This window comes from Lathamus discolor, chromosome 2 (assembly GCF_037157495.1).
Source record: "Lathamus discolor isolate bLatDis1 chromosome 2, bLatDis1.hap1, whole genome shotgun sequence".
NCBI classification, from domain to species: Eukaryota; Metazoa; Chordata; class Aves; order Psittaciformes; family Psittacidae; genus Lathamus; species Lathamus discolor.
This window is the reverse complement of record NC_088885.1, coordinates 7,219,818-7,234,207: the sequence shown is the minus strand read 5'-3', so window position 1 is coordinate 7,234,207 and position 14,390 is coordinate 7,219,818. Positions and strand designations below refer to the sequence as shown.

The following is a 14,390-nucleotide window of genomic DNA, read 5'->3' as shown; positions in this document are numbered from 1 at the left end:
CAACCTCTTCTACAACAGTTTCCAACTAAAAATGATAGCTGGGACTCGATGCTCGTCGCCAGCAACATTACACATTTGTGGCAGCATGTTAGAAGTTTTCATCTCTTTCTTGGAGTTAAGTGTATCTGAAGTGTATCTGTTGAAGGAAAAAAGAAAGAAAGAAATCAATAATACTCCAAGGGAAATGTGACAAAAAGAAGCTGTGATCATCAACCAAAGAGTTTACCAAGGCATGTCAATGCAGTGCTGAAAACTTTCAGCCTTAAACTTGGCTAGATTGTATACCTGTGACACACATACCACTCTTGCTACCTTTATCTTCCTAACACCAATAGTCAATCTATTATTATGCCTCTGAAATTAATATGCATATAAATAGGAACTGGATGAAGGCAGCATTTTTAACCTTAGTCACTGTTTTGTGATGCTTGGATGTGACTACAACTCAGGCTGCTTTTGCCATGTTTAACAAACGGCTCAGGTTCCATGCATGGCATGTGCCTAGTTGCCTTTCCGTGCCTTTGCCACTGTCTTCACAGCACTACCTCAATGGATGGGAAGCAACCTCAGAAAAAGAGGTTAATTCCCAGTTTCATTCTCTTTTACTCTTGACATGCTGCAGGTACGAGTTAGTTAGCAATATTAGGGGTAGGTATGTCCACTGTGAAAGGTTGGAGTCGGGTTGAAACCCTGAACCTGGTTGCATGTAGTTTTTAACTGAAATACCCATGTGTGCCCTTGGTTTCCTTCAAAACACTTTTTTCTCTTCTGAATCTCCCTCTCCCCATCTCCCACCAGCATGAGATGAGAAGATGAAGATATATGATGTGCCAGTGAACCATCTGCTTAGTTTTCTTTCAAGAGCCTCTTCTGTACTGACTTGTCTGTTCACCTAAATTGATCCATAGCTTTTACACAGGGTAGCTTATCTGAAACTGTTTTCTGTCATAAAATAGAGTTTCTGTTACACTATAGTTATCTTTCACACCATTTCTGCTTCTACATTGCTTGAATATGACCCAAAGCATGTGGGATGCTAGAAATATCAAAATCTCCATTTTAAATCATACTCACTGATATAAGTGTGGTAGGATTGTTGTCTGTGTGTTTCCAACACCTGTAAGCCTTGTTTGCTTGTCATTATTGTCTAATTTGGTTGTGCTGCATACGAGAAAGGACTATGTTTGACACAGGAATATGTGTTGCCGTCAAATCTCAAATCTTATTCTGAACAATGTCAGTGGAAAGACTGAACAAATAACAGAGAATCTTTGCCTTGAAACCAAAAATGTGCTGGTTAAGAAGCATGTTTTTGAAAGGAATGCTCTGAGAATTGTATTCTTAGAAAAACCTTAAAACAAAGAGTGAGAAAACGGCTCCTAAAAGGTTATTAAAAGTGTGTACTGGAATATAGTCAATGTAAGTAATTCCATTTGTACTAAAGGTAAGAGGAGGGCTGTTAAAAAGATAGTAAGTTATTTCCTATGGATGCCTGCATTACAAACATGAAGCATGAATTTATCCCTGTTGAAGCTAATGGCAAAGCTCCCACTGGCAGCTGTGAGAGCATCTTTGAGCTGTTACAACTGCACGAAATTCTTCATATACACGCTGCAGAATGTACTGCTGGTGAAGTAAGTCAGGTAGAAAATGCTCAAGAATTAAATATATGTATTTGCTTTATGCTGTACATCCTAAGATAATGAAAAGTGAAAATAAATATTTAGTTGTGTAGATAAGTGACAGTCAAGCACAGATGTGGAGATAATGGGCAGAATTCCAGAGAATTCAGAAGTGAGTTTTGGCTTATGAAATGTGAACTAAAATCTCCCCCTCTTGCCTGCTCAGGAAAGCTGGAGCTGAGGGGAGATGGAGAAAGCATAAAAAGGAGGCAGATAGGAAAATAAGGCTTGACAGGCTCTGACAGCTCAAGGTTAAAATGACAAGGATACTTATGCTAATGAGTCTGTCACACTACACATACTCCATTTCTGTCTTCTGTTCAGAGTCTGTGTTTACTCTTATGGCAGTATAAAATGTTGAGAGGGAAGGAAGGATGAGCTTGGTCTAATTTTCCCCAAACCAAAACCGTACTTAAGCATTTTTGTCACCCAGATAACTTTACACTCTGGAAGAGGGTGCTCTGTTTGCTGTGCTGGACCTCATGCCCCAGCCTTCAGCCAGCTCTGAGCACAGAGGTAGATTTTGCACATGCCAACAACAGATGTGGATCTGTCCTCCATGGGGGATTACGAAGGTCAGTGCCTTCCTTGCAACATTGACAGCATTGCCTGAAAAAGGGGGTCTTTGATTTCACCATCCTCTGTGGTAAGACCCTGTTATTTCCTAGAGTTCCTTTGTACTGCAGTGAACTGTTTAGGTGATACATGCACAAACCCTCAAATTCTGGGTTGCGTTTGTCTGATGTTACATAGGCAAGTACATGCATCTTTAAGTTCCTTTGCTGTCACACATTTGTCCAGTGGAAGTTTCCAGTTCAGGCATTATCAGCACATCTCAAACACAGAGACTAAGGAAAGAGCTAGGGAGTGTTTCATTATTTGCATGCGTGCCCCTATCTTTATCAGTTCAAATAAATAAATAAATCAGTCCTGTTTTGATCTTTGGAAGCAGGTGGCTTATTTACATTCAATGTTCTGAATTCCTGTGAGGGGTTTGAAAGTGTTGACGGAGCTACTGATAAAGTAGGCAGTCTTCCCTGAGAAAAGGTAATTGAAGCAGGAGTAAGCAGGCCTATTCAGGCTGCTGCTTTTTGTAATTCAAGCTTTCTGCCTTGGCTCAATGATTTCATCAAAAATAAGTCATCGGGGGAGAGTCCCACGTTGTGCTTTGTTTGTTCAGGAACCAGGTGCGGCACATGTTCATCATTTTAAAGTGCTGATATTCTGCAATTTCTGCAGCGTAGGTGAAATGCACCACAAAGCAGAGCTCACTGCCCAACTCGGTTTGCTTTCTGCTAGGCAGGAAGGTGTCTTTCTGCTCAGCTAGAGTTCTCTGAAAGAGCTGACTCTCTCAAGATACACCACACAGAACAAATGGTTCGATTAACATTCCGGTTTTGCTGGAATATAGATACTCGTGGCTTTTGCATTCATTTTCTGCTCCCTTGTTGAGCATGGGTGAGGAATCACGTCAAGCTAGTCAAAATGGCTTTTTTGTGGAAAATGGAATGATTAGCCTCTGACATAGTGATTAATAATCAAATAGCCATCAATAACAGTCAGTAGTGATAACTAACCAAATATACTCAGTTTCTAATTTTCTGCACCTTACAGTGAGTATTGACAGAGCTGGCATCTATCTCCAGATGCCATTAGAGTAATATTGCCTCTTGAATGTTAATAGCTCAGTTCATAGAATCCCAGACTGGTTTAGGTTGGAAAGGACCTTAAGATCATCCAGTTTCAACCGCCTGCATTGGGCAGGGATGCCTCACACTAGACCATGTCGCCCAAGGCTCTGTCCAGCCTGGCCTTGAACACTGCCAGGAATGGAGAATTAACCACTTCTTTGGGCACCCTGTGCCAGCACCTCACCACCCTCGTGGTACAGAACTTCTTCCTTATATCTAACCTGAACTTCCCCTGTTTCAGTTTGAACCCATCACCCCTTGTCCTATCATCCAGTCCCTGATGAAGAGTCCCTCTCCAGCATCCTTATAGGCCCCCTTCAGATACTGGAAGGCCGCTATGAGTTCTAGCAATTAGTCAATTACGAGTCCCACCACAATAATGTATAGCACATATTTATGGAGTTACTGTCAAGAATAATTTCCTGTTGTTTATTGTGTACATCTTCAGCATTAAAAAGCACACAGGGATGTTCTGTTATGGATTGCTTTCTTCTAGACTAGAAATTATCAACAAGGAAAACGAAGGCTTCACAGCACCAGGTGAAATGGGTGTACAGGGGAGGAGGCAGGAGGTAGCATATGAGACTGCCCTGTAGTAAAGCCAGTGTGCAGTGGTTGCTAGTCAACATTGAGCTCTCAGCATCCTTCAGAAGCCACGTCCATCTCTGTGCTCCTCAGGTGTCCTCATCATGGGACGGACGGACGGACGGATGGATAGATGGTGTGAGTTAAATGAGGAAAACAGAGAGAAGTTGTATAACAAGGGCAGCCACACAGCTGTTTTACAGCCCATTTTGCTTCCTTCACCTTCTATTTTCCTACCTCTAGAGAAAAGCGCTACTTCTATCTTAAATGATGACTTTAAGACTAAAAGGGAAAGCATCCACCTTTACTACTAAGTATTGCTATTAGCTACTGAGTGTGACTTCCAAAAAACTCAGAAGCATACAGTACATTGTAAATTACAGAAAGGGTGAGAATACCTGCTTTCACCTTGTGAATATTTATTTATACTGGTGTTTGAGACTCTCAGAATGAAACCAGCTGGTAACAGAAGCACAGTTGGATGAGCTGCTCTTTAAGGTTTGCAGTCACCAGCATATCATAGAAGTAGCTTTGCTGGGGATGCTTGCACCTTCCACTAGCTTCAGGGCTTTGGAAACTATCGGAGAAGCAATACTGAAAAGCAGATTCTGAGTCCTCAGCATTTTCCTGCTTTATTGTGGGGCAGCCAGCTTAAGGATTTGGCATTTCTAGGAATCTACCAGAATGGTCTGCCTAATTCCATAGTAAATCACCTTACGTGGGGGACTACCAGATATCTTTATCTCTGTCCTATGATGATCTCGCTCTGTAGTGACAGGACAAGGGATAATGGGTTAAAACTTAAACAGGGGAAGTTTAGATTGGATATAAGGAGGAAATTCTTTCCTGTTAGGGTGGTGAGGCACTGGAATCGGTTGCCCAGGCCGGTTATGAGTGCTCCATCCCTGGCAGTGTTCAAGGCCAGGTTGGATGAAGCCTTGTGTGGGATGGTTTAGTGTGAGGTGTCCCTGCCCATGGCAGGGGGGTTGGAACTGGGTGATCTTGAGGTCCTTTCCAACCCAAACTATTCTATGATTCTATGTATCAGTCTAACACGCTGTTTAACAAAGCACTTTTATTTCACTTACTCTTGGCCAAAACATCTCTAGATTGTTTGGTTTCTTTTTCTATTTTACTCACAAATGCAGACATACATGCTCAATATGTGCCCTGTGTTAAGAACAGCATCACAACAAACACACTAGGGAGCATTTAAAATCAATTAGGAGGTAAACATGTATTTTAAATGATCTAGAAGGATCATTTGGAGTAAGTGTAAGTATATCTTCTCCTATAAGTACATCTATAACTATTTCTAGAAGGGCTGTGTAATCACAAGTGCATTAATCACAGAGAGTTCAGCACAAATTCCAGCAGGCTACCAAAGTGTATACCCATTAAGATCTTGCAAAATGGGAAGCTAAAGGACAAATGGTCTGGACTCTGTATTTTCGTGCTCCTTATGCTTGCTCAGTGTCTGTTGGAAGGATGGCGTTTGCAGGTGCTCTGTGAAGCTAAACTGTGCCCTGTTTACCTGGAGTATTGTGTGCAGTTCTGGTGTCCTCAACATAAAAAGGACATGGAACTGTTGGAACAAGTCCAGAGGAGGGCCACGAGGATGATCAGGGGACTGGAGCACCTCCCGTATGAAGACAGGCTGAGGAAGTTGGGGCTGTTCAGCCTGGAGAAGAGAAGGCTGCGTGGAGACCTCATAGCAGCCTTCCAGTATCTGAAGGGGGCCTATAGGGATGCTGGGGAGGGACTCTTCGTCAGGGACTGTAGTGACAGGACAAGGGGTAACGGGTTCAAACTTAAACAGGGGAAGTTTAAATTGGATATAAGGAGGAAATTCTTTCCAGTTAGGGTGGTGAGGCACTGGAATGGGTTGCCCAGGGAGGTTGTGAGTGCTCCATCCCTGGCAGTGTTCAAGGCCGGGTTGGATGAAGCCTTGGGTGGGATGGTTTAGTGTGAGGTGTCCCTGTCCATGGCAGGGGGATTGGAACTAGATGATCTTGAGGTCCTTTCCAACCCTAACTATTCTATGATTCTATGATTCTATATTGTGAAAGTCTTTTGATGTTTTAAATATAAGACCCTAGAAGGTGTCTTGAAAATGTTAAGTTGGTCAAAGTATCTGCTGATGTATTACAATCCCATCACTCGAGCAGTTAAGATATCTAAGATTCATTAAGATATCTAACTATTCATATCTTTAAGTGGTGGTGTCACCGGTGTGTCCATGGGCAGGAAAAATCCTTTTTATGCCTCTTTATAAGTGGAGAAGCTGAAATGCAGAGACAAAGGGCCCGGTCTTTGAGACTGCTGGGATCTTGAATGTGTGTGATATGTAGAGATGAAACTAAGGTCTTCCAAACTTCAGGCAAGCACTGAATTTCCTTGCCTGTTCTTCAAGCTGATGTTCTGCATAATTTTCATCAATACTTCTGTGATACGTAAAAGGGAAGTGCCATGAAGCCTCTTATTGGTTTTTTTTTTGGTGTATAAATCTACTTGTAAAAAATATTCCTTCTTTCCTTAGCAGTTCACTGTATTGAACCCGTGCAGGTTTTACAGGTTTGTAGCTTGTAACTGGTGAGGAGTTGAGACATTTGTAAGTAGAGCACATCACATTTCCACAGCCTTATGTGATGTCCATCATGACTGAGGAGTACAACCTTTCAGAATCCTTTGAATGCTAAGTAATGAAGTAAGCATCATGTAAGTAATGCCTCAAAGTCAGAACCTTGCCTGCACATTCTCTGGGCCTTGAGACAGTTGTGGGGTTTTAATCTAAATCAAAGCAGGTTGTAATGGGGTAAAAGAGTGCATTGCAGGGAACTTTGATGAGAAAGAACCTACCACGATCTTGAGGGAACACATCCTGTGGGGTCAGAAGTCACCCTTCCCTGTAAGGTTGTTGGCTTGTTTTAACAAAAGGACAATTTGAGATTCTTACTTCATATCAGTCTTTCTGTACGTGCATCATTCACAGGCTTTAAAATCCTTGCCCTAAAGGATTATTTCCATTTTCCTGGTGGGATTGGAGCCCACCAAGTCCTCTCTGCCTTTGTTGACCAGGAGTAATGAGCTGTCAGCTCTCTGCTTGAACAGGGCAAAAGATTTGAACTCCTGTTGTCTTTTGATAGTTTACTTTATGGGTGAAATTAAATATGCTTAAAAACAAAGTAGATGGTCAGAGGTAATGTTTTTCCCTTCCTAAGTGAAATATGGTAGCGGGTTCTTCACTGTGACTCTTGGAAGTTTCTTACATAAAGATGAAAGCCTGACCTTGCATAGTTGTGCTATTAAATCACTGGCACACAAACAGATCCAGAAAGCATTGTGTCAGTACTGTTGCGTTTGTTAAAACCGAAAGGGGAGGCTAAAGGTAAACATGACTTTTTCAGTAGGATGAACTGAATAATGTCTCAACTCTTTCTGTCTTCTTGAACACTACTCAATGTATTAATCTTCATTATGATAATTATTATAAGAAGAGGCAAGTCAGTTAAGTTCTGTCCGGCTTTATCCCACACCCTTGCTCTGGCTCTGCTCCCTGTCCCTGAACAAATATGAGCTATGGACAAGAAGAATCAAGCCAGAACAATATTCAGACATATGACAGTAGTCATAGATGAAGAGTGCAGTCATGCCCCACGCTCAGGACAAAGCTGTCCTCGAAGGTCTCATATCTACTCTGACTATTTTAATCTACCTGGCACAACTATTCCCCAGCCCCTGGTGATCTGCTCTGTAACTGTGACATGCTCTGTATGGTAGCCTGACAGTTCCACCTAGGAACAGCAATTCAGCTGTGCAAAATAACTATTACATTTGTTATCAACTGAATTCACACATTCATGAAAATAAAACACTAATTATGTTGCTTATGGCTCCCTGGCAGTTGAGGTCCCATATAAAATACTGCTAGTGCATTACTGTCGCTGACCAAAATGTCTGTCAGACATTAAAGGAGTTCTATTCAAAAATCCTGGAAAATAACAGTGTCTTCCTCAGTTTTATGCTGACAGCCTCCCCTTAGCTGACTTCTCTTTCTTTGAGGTCACTCTGGGCATGAATTGACATGTTTTTACATCTTGAGGAACTGTAGATGGTGGAATGGGAAGCCTGTTCTCTCCCGTGTCTTACCCTTCTTGAGGAGGTCATAGCACAGAGTGCAGGCAGTTGAGCTTCCGTGTGTAGGAATCTCCAGTACTCTGCTGATCTTTTTCTTTCCCTTTTCTTATTTTTCTTTGGTTTTCTTCTTTCTGTTTTCTTTTCAGAAATAAATTCCCCTGTAAACTCTTAGAGCATTTAGAACCATATTAAATAAAACAGTTTTCATAAGGGAAGTTATTTAATATATTCTTCTTGTTAGATCAAATCCTTCTCTGGCTTTACTCACATGTGCCCACATTGGTTTAATATATTTTACTTGTTAAATCGAATCCTTCTCTGGCTTAACTCACATGTGCCCACACTGGCATCTCAGACATCTTGTAATCATCTTTATAATGAGTGCATCAACACAAAGTTAGTGAGACAGTAATACTGAAATCTAAAGGTTACGTGACTTGAATGTGTTCAGTCCTGTTCCGGTTGGTTACAAATCATATTCAGGGAGGACAAAAAGTTGTGTGTGGAAATACCTACATATAGAAATCATTTTGGGGGCTGTTAATTTTATTTGGTTTCTTTGGTGCTAATTTTTGTGTGTTGGTTTTTCCCATAAAGTTCATTGCGAAGCATGTGGATCTGAACACAACACAAGCCTCGGATTTTAGTTACAGATGAGTTAATCTGCAGTTCTGTAAACTGCCTGTTAAATATTAATTAAGTCAACTCATGTGTGCTTGAATGTTTCCTATCAGTGAGCATTCCAGCCTCTAGTAAATGAAGATGAGCTGATGAACAAATTGCATATAGAGACACACGCACATTGTATGTTGTGTCCAGCAAAATTGGAAAGTAATATATTAATATTGCAGCAGGATGAAAACTGGTCTGGATTTGTATTTGCAGAATGTGGAATCATACTTTGTATATATGGTATTGGATTTAAGATTATCACCTTTGAGGCGAAAATGAGATCCATCAGAAAGCAGGTAAATTGCATCTCCTTGTGTGGAGGAAGAGGATATTTTTGGGTTGGCAATCACACAGTATAAACTGTTATTGTAGCAAATGAGTCCCAGCAGCTTTAAGGGTCTTGCTGCTTGTTCTGATATTGTGTGCTAAGCAACCTTACAGTTAGTTGGCTGTGGATTATGTAGCTCTCCACAGGTAATGATTATCTATAGCTATAAAACCTGCAGTACATCAGAAGGCTCTAAATAGCTTTCTGCAATGGACACCTGAAGGAACTGCCTGTTATTAAAAGAAAATTTTAGTCTGACTAATCTTCAAAAAATCCTAAAGCCTTTCAGAGAGATGGAGAGGAAATTATGTAGCACAGTGACATTCTGTATCTTGTTCCTTCCATCTATTCGTGGCTGCTAATCCTTTCAAAACCGTGTTTTGGTACAGGCTGCATACACATCCTGAAGCTCGGAACTGGGGGAATTTTAATAAAGTAAAAATAACCTGCATGTTTTCCATTCTCAGGAACTCTTCCTGAATTACATTTCTATATGAATCTTCTGCTGGTAGTTCCAGTCTGTTTATGGGGCCGTGTCCTTCTGATGTTGGGGACACATGTTTCGAATGAAATTGAAACCTGTTTGGCGAACGTGGGTCATAGTTGGACATTTCTAAGAAGAACACTTTTTTTCTTTGCTCTCGTCCTGGTTCTGTACACTGATGACACTCAAAAAGCATGTCTTTATCATACACAGACATTTTAGGGCAATTTAATAAGTTGCTTAAAGTACTCTCTGCACTGGCTTCACTACTGTAAAGACTGCAGTGCCAAGTCACTACTATAAGAACTGCAGTGGCACAGACAAAGATCATAATTAGTGTTCTGAGTATAAAACATACAGTACAAGTACAAGGGGACTTCTGGACAAGGTAAGAAGACTGTTAGGATGTGTGCTGCTGTTCCAGTCCACAGATACAGCCTGAACTGGGAAGATGGGGTCAGCTGTGTCAAGTCTGGGGAAAAAAAAAGCAGTAGGGTTTCCAGCTCAAGTCTTAGATCTAACCCAACCTTTCTTTGAGAAGAAAGGCCTTCAGAAGACGATGGGCAGATAGAGCAGTCAGTCAAGACTGAAGAATGCAAAGCCAGAGACTGTATTTAACCACCTGCCATGCAATCCTGAATGTACATACTCATACTAGTGCATCTAGCTGTGTGGAAGGGTTATGACAGACTCCTTCAGTAAATTAAAATGCTTTGAGGGGGAAGAGACAGAGAGGGAGAGAAAGCTGTCTTTCTGCCTGTCAGCCTTCACTACACCTTGCATGACTGACCTCGTATGCTAGAAGAAACAGAATGAAATCAGACTTCCGAATGTAATTGCAGTTGCAATGCTTGTACAAAAGGCTCAGCTCAGCTGTCACACCAAGTGGCCGTGTGGTGCTTAGTTGCCAGCTGGGGTTAAACCGTGACTGGGGGAACTTAAAGCCCTCCAAACACCAACATGTGATCAGTGAATGGGACCAGAATACGTAAGTCCTAAGTAACCCTTCTGTCTCAATGCCCAAATACTTACTGTGTTGGCCCTGCACTGAGAAGGGTGGTTAGACCTGGGGAGAGATCCAGGGCTCTCCTATTACTTGCTGCACTGGGTCACTGAATAATTTAATTCTAATACTATACTGATATGTAGCAATTATTATAATTCAAATTCCTCAGTCCCCTTTGGGGAAGTATTTTGCACTTCCCTTATTTTTCCCCATGCCTATTACTTTCAAATTGTTTTGGTCTTCTTCAGAGCATGCACAAAGACAAAAAGTAGTTTCTTCTCCCTCACAGAATCCCTACATATTCGAGTCTTGTTTTTCTACCATCTGAGCACAGGGTGACTGAATTGTCATCTTCCTGTTCCTTGTTTAAGCACCACGGCACTAGAATGTTCAGCTGGTGGAAGAAGCCCCCAAGAGGGGTTCACTCTAACGCTGCAAGGGTTCAGTGTGGGACTCTGTTCTTCAGAACTCGGGAAGTTGGAGCAAGAAGTTTTGAGGGAACCAAGGAAGGAGTATTTTATTAAAACGGACAGCTTGACATTTGGGATTTTAAGCAGAGGTCTTACAAGGTTTTGTTTGACCTTCACAAAAGTACTCCCTGCCCCCACAGATGTGTTCTGCTGGAAAAAGCTTTCCTCCTTCCAGATTCCCCCAAACTTTCTGCTCCTGCACTGAGACCTGAACAGAGGTCAGAGGAGAGCCAGCAAGTGCTAGATACTAGCTCAGTCACTTAAAATAGCTGTGAAATTCTGGCAGCCCACATGCAGAAGTTGTATGCCTGCCCTTTGCTATGCCTTACTGATAGGAGAAATACATAATGATACTTACTTGGCTCTCAAGATGTAATACTTCTCTTGTGACATGAGGAAGAAGAGTTTCCCAAGCTGCTGTAGGTAGCTCTGTGTGGCTGTCCTTTAAAGCAAAACCTGCTAGCTCTTTAACAGTTCATTTATAGGAACAGGGGAGAGCAATAGTGATGTTAGGTGATAATCAAATACATATAAACTGGTGTGAGGTTTATGACACATTAAAATGAAGCCTTTTAAGACTCTAATGGCGAAGTGTGTAATGGCTTGTGTGTAATTGTTAAAAAAGAAAACATAATTACTTAGGCAGGTTTTGATACAGTGTTAATAGGAGTTGAAGGAGAACCAAAAATCACACATGCCCAGATACAGCTAGGTTTTTTGGTGGAATGACAGTTCTTAATTGCAAATCTTTTCAGCTAGTCAATCTGTGAAGCTCCTTTTAAGTCAATACAGCTACACGGATTTATGGAGATAGTCGTGTGTCTTTGATCTTCCCCATCTCCTTACACAGGTATTTTCGTCCTTCTGCATTTGTCTTCACAGATTTGCATCTGCATCCTTAAAGCAGCATTTCCTTACTTGTCTTTCTTCACAGTCTCTTACCTGTAAAATGCTCCTGTGGTTTATGACCATAGTGGTTCTCTTGACAAAGTTCATCGAGTGTCATTTCCTTTGTTCTTGTGTAGACATTCCCATCAAGAGGCTTTTTCTTTGGAGATGTTGTGACACAGCTTCAGAGTTTAATTATATTATTCTTGTCTCTAGTTGCCTTGTGAGTGACTACTTGACAATAAAGCACTTGGAACGTTACCCTGAATCAATAGTTCTGCGGTGAGCTGCAACAGTGGCTCAACAATAAACACAGGTTAGTGCTGAAGGCCAGATTATCTCCATGAGTAAGCCATGTGTTTCCCAAAAGGTTTTGATCTCTGGTCTGTGTTTATGCAGGAGAAGTGCACTGTTCTGTCTGGAAAAGTAATTTTACTCCTCCACCGCCTCTCACTGCAGCACAGGTAGGCATTTGGGCTGTTAAACTCACAGTTCCCCAGAGAAGCGTGGCTATTACACCTAGGTAGCAAGTCTGGCAGGGCGTAACGTTTTTGTAGCTCATCAAACAATGTTTCTGTTTGGTTTAGTGCTTTTGGGAAACTGCAGGAGTGATTTCTACTTGTGAACAATGTACAAACCTGAGACAGAAGCAGAATAGCCGCTCTGTGAATTTTCACTGTTTATTGCAAGCAAAATGGTGAGAGCCCTTCTTGCATGTCAGAGTGGTTTCTCAGCCCCCTGTGGAGTAAAAGATTGCTGAGTATAAAGAGCTAAAAATGTTTTTTCAAAGTGGGTTGAACAGCATCTGGCAGGCAGAGTCAGTCTGGATTAAAAATCAAATGTTTCAGGTATGAGTGAGCAGACAAGAGAGGAGATAGAACAGAAAGGTGAACTGTTGCTGTTGCCAAGGTGATGCATCTGCATAGAGCCAACAGTTTGTGACTTGTGCTTCCCATCTAGGAATGTTGCTGGGCCCCGGCTATAATGAGGTGACATTAGCACCTTCCTGCTTATCTGTAAGAGCTATAAGAGCTTGTGTACTCAGCTGGGGATAAAGGAATACCTGGCCCTAGCTACCAGAGCTTCGCTTGCCTTCAGTTAACTTGTGCCAGTTCCCCTTCAACAGCCAATTGGACCAACTGTCCCAATAGACAGCTGGCTCAGAAGTAAAAAGAGAGAGACAATAAGATTTTGTTGTTGTTGTTCATTGACTCAAATAGTATGAGAATGACAGTATTTGCTAGAGTGGGATCATGTGGCTAAGACAGAGGGGCTGGACTGAGGGAGGTCTGGTGACTTTTCTCTCCCTCTTTCTCCCACTAGACAGAAACAGAACAATTACTAAGCAGTCAGTGAGGCCATTTCTTTGACTTTTGTAAGGGTTTTTTCAAGAAGTGATTTGGTTTTTCAGATAAAGGTACTTGTAGTAGGTGTGTATGTGTGCAGCTCTGTCATTAATATGGCCAAGATAAGGGGTGCTGTGGGACTCCCTACTGGTTTTCTCACATGAACCTCTTCTCCTATAACCACAGTTTAGAATGAAATTAATTGATCACACATACATATACGTATTTCTATATATCCTGTATATTCTATTGAGGATGACTGCAATATGTATGTATTCAAAAAAATGCTTGTAAATATTTGAACTGTATAATAGCTAATAGGTCCAGCAGTGAAACCGACTGAGAGCTATTGTATCTCCAAACACTGGTAGCTTTTCAGAAGGTGTTTACAGTAATTTGAAGTAGATGAATAGAAAAGAGTGTCTGGTTTTCTGTCTCTCCTTTTTCTGTTCTCAAGCTGCTATAAAATTCTTCCCCAAGCACCAGCAGAAGAGTAGGAAGCTCATATGGATCAGAATTTGCCATGGAAGGGCAAAACCTTCCTATTCCAGCATGGGTACAAAGCAGTGTGTGGTTATGAGATGCTTCTGTGCCATTTTGTCATCTCTCTCAGACTGATGCCCACACCTTCTCACCCCTTCCAATGCCCCACCCTGCTCATACCTTCTTTTGTTGTATTCCTCTCACAGTCCCAGAATGTTCCTTTCCCTTTCTCACCCTGCCGAGGGTCTCTGTGTAATTACGTTTTACCTCCCAGAACCTCATTTTTCGGGTGGTGATGTACCCGTGCAGTTTTACTCTGTTTGAAAGTAGACTGAAAGCTTGAGTGTACTCTAGCAACAGAAAAACAATTCACATAATGAAGCCAGAGCCAGTAAAAACTGAACTGGAAGATTCAACAGGAAAGCACAGATACTGTTCAACTCTATTGCAAAGGCAGGTTCCAGCTGACTGTACCTAGGTTCAGTGGATGATGGTTGTTCTGGGCTCAGTGCAGCCATATATGTTGCCAGAATACCCCACTCACAACACGTGTGCTTGTTGCAGTCTTTTTAGATCATTCATCTAGTCCCCAAATACTTCATAGAATCATAGAATCCC

The 14,390-nt window shown here is 41.7% G+C and overlaps 1 long non-coding RNA gene across 2 annotated transcripts in view; it reads left to right on the top strand.

The window, feature by feature from the left end:
- LOC136009107 (uncharacterized) overlaps window positions 1-13,354 on the top strand; it is a 58,530-nt gene extending 45,176 nt beyond the window's left edge. Inside the window, exons 4-6 of one of the 2 annotated variants that reach the window (XR_010610334.1) lie at window positions 12,160-12,259; window positions 12,343-12,407; window positions 12,904-13,354. This is a non-coding gene — a long non-coding RNA (uncharacterized LOC136009107). Of the gene's footprint in view, window positions 1-12,159; window positions 12,260-12,342; window positions 12,408-12,530; window positions 12,748-12,903 lie in introns of those variants that run through there. The other variant, XR_010610333.1, reaches the window with a different exon arrangement.
- The last annotated feature ends 1,036 nt before the right edge of the window (window positions 13,355-14,390 follow it).